The sequence below is a fragment of the Gopherus evgoodei genome, chromosome 1 (genome assembly GCF_007399415.2).
Source record: "Gopherus evgoodei ecotype Sinaloan lineage chromosome 1, rGopEvg1_v1.p, whole genome shotgun sequence".
NCBI lineage: Eukaryota > Metazoa > Chordata > Testudines > Testudinidae > Gopherus > Gopherus evgoodei.
In genome coordinates, this window is record NC_044322.1 from 347,590,909 (window position 1) to 347,596,908 (window position 6,000).

Below are 6,000 nucleotides of genomic sequence, written 5' to 3' on the forward strand. Positions count from 1 at the left end.
CACTCCTAATTTTTGTTTAAGAAGTCGGTTCTTTTGTTCTGATGAAAGATGGTATAATTCCAGCATTGGGGTGAGAAAATACTGCAGTTTTCAATAAATGTTTTTAAAACATTTGAATATATGAAGACCTACAGGTGGTGTGTGTGTATTTTATGTATATAATATCTATATTTCACCTGGTTGCACGGAAAGTTACTGCTACTTCTAAAACACAGCATGTATGTTACTGGAGCCTCACTGCATTGTTGCATTACAAAGTCTTAGAAAAATTATGTTTAAAAAAGACTGATTGGTAAAATCAGATGATCAAAATGAAGACTGTCACACATTGCCAGTGGGCAAATTACTGCAACACGCAAGCTGGCAGAAGTCATATATTACTTATGCTGACTCATGGAAGTGAAATAAGAAAAGAGCATTTATTAGCTAAGATTCAGCTGGCTGAGAAAGACAAAATTGACAGCTTGTCACATTGACACAAACTAATGAATTTATAGTTGAATGGGTAAAGATTATAATGAGAGGAGGACTCAAATTACAAAAAGCTACGGAGTAAGAGGGAGGGTAATGAGTGCTAAACCAGCATGTGAGTTTCGCACTGATGTCCTCCGTCTCTCATTTTACAATATTATCACTCCTGACAAAGTTAATTTACTTTTTACTGAATTAATCTGTGTTACTTTTTAATGTATTAAAAATAGATCAGTAACAATTATGAACAATTCTCTGTATAAGGGACAAAATCTTTGTTTGCCATATCAGTGTTGCCAAGTCTTGTGATTTTTATCAGAAGTCTCTATTGTTTTTTCTTAAAAAAAGAAAAGAAAATACCAATAAATGAAACTAAAATGTTGTTACTGGCTGTTTCCATTTGATAAAAATTTATAAGGAGTTGTTTAATGACTGCATTGTTAAAGTCATTTTGTACTCATGCTTAATTAAATGTACAAGGACTTCCACTGAGAATCAAGAGGTTCTAAATAATACAATAATAATTTGTGTAACCAATTACTGTAAAATAAAAGTGAATTATCCAATATAACCTGTCTGGCATTCATAATTTAAAATCACATTTAATTAATTCCTCAGGGTGCCATATTCAACACCAACAAAAACCCGCGACCTTCTATATAGCATAAATGTGTACAGGCTATGGTGGACCATTCATGGAGTTTGGTTCCACACCTGGGCAACCAATTCATCAGAAAATCTGCAGGGCCATCATGATATATATACACGATTATTGTGGGCCATATCCTTAGCTGGTGTAAATAGGCATCGCTTCAATGATGCTACATCAATTTATACTAGCTGAGTATCTTGCCCTGTTTGATTCACTGATGAAGAGCAGATTTTTTTGAGGGGTGGAAAAATCTTCATTCACTGGTTCTGTTGTATTTAGGGCTTTTTCCAAAGCTCACTGAAGTTAGTGGGATCTTTCAGTTGACTTCAATGAGTTTTGGATCAGCACAGTTTATTCCAGCAGGACATTAAGGGAAGCTGAGAATATGTCATCTAAACAAGGCCGGCTCCATCTTTCTTGTCGCCCCAAGCAGCGAAGCGAAAAAAAGAAAAGAAAAGGAAAGCTGATTGGCGGCACTTCGGTGGCAGCTCATTTGTGCTGCTTCATTTTTTGGCAGCAATTTGGTGGCGGGTCCTTCACTCCCTCTCTTCCTCTTCAGCAGCACTTATGCAGCAGCTCAAAGAGGAAGAGAGGGACTGAGGGACCTGCTGCCGAATTGCCTCCGAAGACCCTGATGTGCCGCCCCTTTTCACTGGCCGCCCCAAGAACCTGCTTCCTGCGCTGGTTCCTGGAGCCGGCCCTGCATCTAAATAGTATAATAACAAGTAATTCAAATCCAGGGTGATTTCTCTAAAACATTAGTGGTCTATAGGCACACATGCATACAGACACACATACACATAGTGAGAGAGGCCTTTCCCAAAGTAAAGATTAATTTCTTTCTGATTTCTCTGTCAACTGTAAAGTCATTTAATTGAAATGTTCTCTTTGGGAAGTGAATTATATGTTGTCTTGTTTTTTTACTGTATTTGTGTGTTATGTGTATCCACTCTGCCTATCAATATACACAGCATTTTTAAAATGCCAGTAAGTGTAACAGATACACATGTGTGCATAAACCCGATATCCAATGACACAACATCTGCTTCAGGTATCCAGGACTCCAACACTGCATCACTGAAGTCACAAGTTTTGCAAATAACTTTAGTGAGAATAGGATTGGCTCACTTGTGGGTAACTTCAGCAAATTGTACTGATTGTCCATTGTTGCTTGATGCAAAGTACACTGAAGTTAATAGGAGTCTTTCCATTGATTTCTGTAGGCTGTGGGTAAGGTCCTGGATGTGCTGCAATGGACATAAAGGGAATAAGATGTTTTTCAGTACTTGAACAGCTAGGAGAAGGCTTTCTGGTGTGAACTTCATCTACTTTATACAAGTTCGGAGAGGGAATGAGAACTATGTAGTTCTTATACCTATTTAAGAGAGCCAGCATGAAGGAGGTTGTCTATGGATAAGGCTTACCAATTTTTTTACTTCTGCCTACATCCCTTTTGAGAGTATAGAAAAGGTGCAATTGCCAATCTGAAATTTGTAAAGGTTAGCAGAATTTGGGTGAAAAGCTGGAGAACAGTGTCTGGAATATGTGAGCTTTATTCATCTATTACTTTGTTATTCACATTGCAGTAATACCTAAGGGCATTGCTGGGGACCAGGGCCCCCACTGTGCCAGGCACTATAAAGATACACAGAATGGCTTTGGCTAACTTTATACACAAGTGAAATTGAGTCAGAATTTGCCCCCCATAGATGGCCCTTCATTATGCTGTTAACAGACCAAATTCCAATATCAACCTTTAGGCAGGATTTGAGGCAATTTCATTTACACAAGACTACGTCTTTTACTGCACTCTGCCACTTAAGCAATCTGACTAGCTAAACATTCCCGCAACAATTCTCACTCTTTATTGGACCAAGCTCATTTGAGACTGGAATGATGGAACCAATGAAAATTGCACTGCACTATAATCTGTTTCTACGGACTGAACACCAGTACGTGATCTCACTATGAGATTTCAAATACAAGGCAGACATTCATAAGGAGGAAACATCAGGTGAAGGAAGTCAAGTTTCAGTAACAGATGTGTGTTTTATTGTTTACATATAAAGCCTCCTATGATAATAAAAGAATCAGCACTCTGCGTGCAAAACATGTAATCAGCTCATGGGGCGAGTAGTTTGTTCCATTACATTAGGTCCTATTTCATGCTCAGCACAGAGCTGAGGCAATGAACGAAGCTGATTTCTAATTTCTGATTTCAAAAAGGGAATTATCCAAAACTACTAAATCAAGAACCAATGAATCATGGTTCTGGTATTTAATATAGAATTCATTTCCCTTAAGTTCTTCCTTCTCTATGGGCAGTTTTTGATTGATCGCTGTTGAGATTTTATACAAGTACTTACTTATATTTTAATAAAATGTGCTTATCTTACCCATATGCACATTACCAAATGATGAAGTATGACTGACCTCAAGCACAAAAACATTTATAGCACTTAAAAAAGGGGAGACTTCACATCCCTTTCTCTCTTCCCCCATTGTATCTTCCTCTGCCCGCATCAACTACCTGCCATTCACCTCCTCCATTAATCTCTCCCCAGATAAGGCCTGGGAAAATAGATGGTCTTACAATATGCCCTATAAAGTAACAAAAACTTTAAAAATTCTGGAATGTGCCAACATCTACGTTGTTGTTACAAAGGTGACTTGTGTGACCTCTTCTTTTGCTTGTTAGCATTTGAATTGTAGAGTATCTTTAAATAAAATGAGAACAGAAAAGATCATTAGTCACTTCTTCATGGACAGTCATACATGCCAAGAAATAACTCATGTAAACTGCTGTATGGAAAGTAGGAAGCACTCTCACTTGACACTCTCACTGTGTCATGAAGAGGATGCTTTGGCCCTTGGAGTGAAGTGTTGGAAGCAGGAGTGATGGTGTGTGAGACATCATTGGGAGTAGGTGTAGTGCTGATCCCCAAGACAGCCATCACGAGGTGCTAGCTTGGTGAGTGGAGCCCTCTCACAATCAGTTAATTAAGAGTTGTTCTGCTCTTGTGAGGTAGGTAAATCTTATTGTCTTCATTGTATGGATGGGAAGACTGAGGCACAGAGAGTGTAACATTCAAGGATGTCAGTAGCAAAGCCTGAAGTTGAATCCTGATTAACTGCCTCCCAGTCTTCGTTCTTGGACTATAAGACTTTTCCTCCTGTCGATCATTTTTGTTGCAACAATCCACCAGGTTAAGTTTGCACTGCAGTTCTTGTCACACAGTGTCTTTACACATTTAACACACACATGCATTCCAGGAAAAACTGAGAGAACTTCAGTGCTAATCAGAGACCCTAATAATACTAATTTGAATCAGGCATGCTGTGTAGTATAGAAGGTAATATTTAAAATCCTCCACATGGCTTAGTTGATATATCTCAATCCAAAACTCCAACAGTCCAGCTGTTCCAATCTTTGGCCGGTTGTGAACAGAGACTGCCAGTTGTGCTGATTTGCCAAAATAATGTAATAACTCTTATGATCCAACAAATGAAAAGTAGGAAACACAATAAGACCATCAAATTCTTTCTTGTTTGTAAGGTAAGAACAGCTGTTGAACATACAGAGCTCCTTTGGGGAAAGCAGTATAGAAAAGGGTAGTGTGGGGGAAAAAAAACTAAGAAAGCAGAGTGGAGAAGGTTGTGCTGCAATGGACACTCACATTAATGTTATCTGAGGCTCGTACCCAGTTATGGTTATCACAAACCTTAGCGGGCTTCAGAGTCTAGGGGTACAGGGATTGCAGGGAGCCACAAAGGGAGGCAGAGTCAGGAGTAGTTCACAATCTTATCTCTGCTGCCTTCTGCTCTCTGTTCATCCTTCCCCCAACCAAGAGCCTCTCCTTTACCCTGCACTCATCCTCCTTGTATTAGCATACAACATACATTTTTAATTATAAACATGGACGGAATGAAATACATAGGAGAGAGTCCTACTTAAGGGGCGCTGGATCTATTCTAATCAGCCTAGGTAGGCATAGCTATAAGTATCAATGTTCAGAACCAGAAGCATAGAGATTTATGGGAGACGTGACACAGTGCTGCAGTCCAGGACATCTGCCTGGGTGTATGGAAGTACCTAATTAAATCTGACCCCACCTACTGTTCTCCATGAAGGCCACTTACTCCACTGCTTGTTCCCTGCCTGCTTCCATTTTTGATTTCTAGAACACTATATGGTTTCAATTGTGGCTACCTTTAAAATAGTTGGGGTACTTGAGTTAACAGCACCAGGTTTTAACACTGTGGGCTGGAGTTAGGGCTTCTTCAGCAAAAGAGACCTTGAACTGGGAACTCCTTCCCTTTGCTGGTCCAACAGAAGACAAAGCTTCTTGGAATGTATTAGCTCTCTGCATAATTGGCTGTCACACAGAAAGGACAAGGGACCTGATGCTACCAGTTGCTGAAGGACATCACTTTTTATTCTAGTGATAGACAGTTTGTTCAGAGAAAAATGGTCAGGGTTCCAGTCCAGGTTCAATGTGTATGTAATTTTTTTTTAATAGTAATTGTGTCTGTTATCATTACATGTGGACCTTCAGGAATTCTGTAAGATTCATCTAGTCACAGATGCCTTTACTGAGTTCTCTTTTCTCTGAGAACATGAAGATAATAGAAGCCCAACTTCAATGTATACCTCAAATTAAGAAATACAGTAAAAGAACTAAAAAAGAGCCACTGTGGCTTAACAACCATGTAAAAGAAGCAGTGAGAGATAAAAAGACTTCCTTTAAAAAGTGGAAGTCAAATCCTGGTGAGGCAAATAGAAAGGAGCACAAACACTGCCAGCTTAAGTGCAAGAGTGTAATAAGAAAAGCCAAAGAGAAGTCTGAAGAACGGCTAGCCAAAAATTCCAAAGGTAA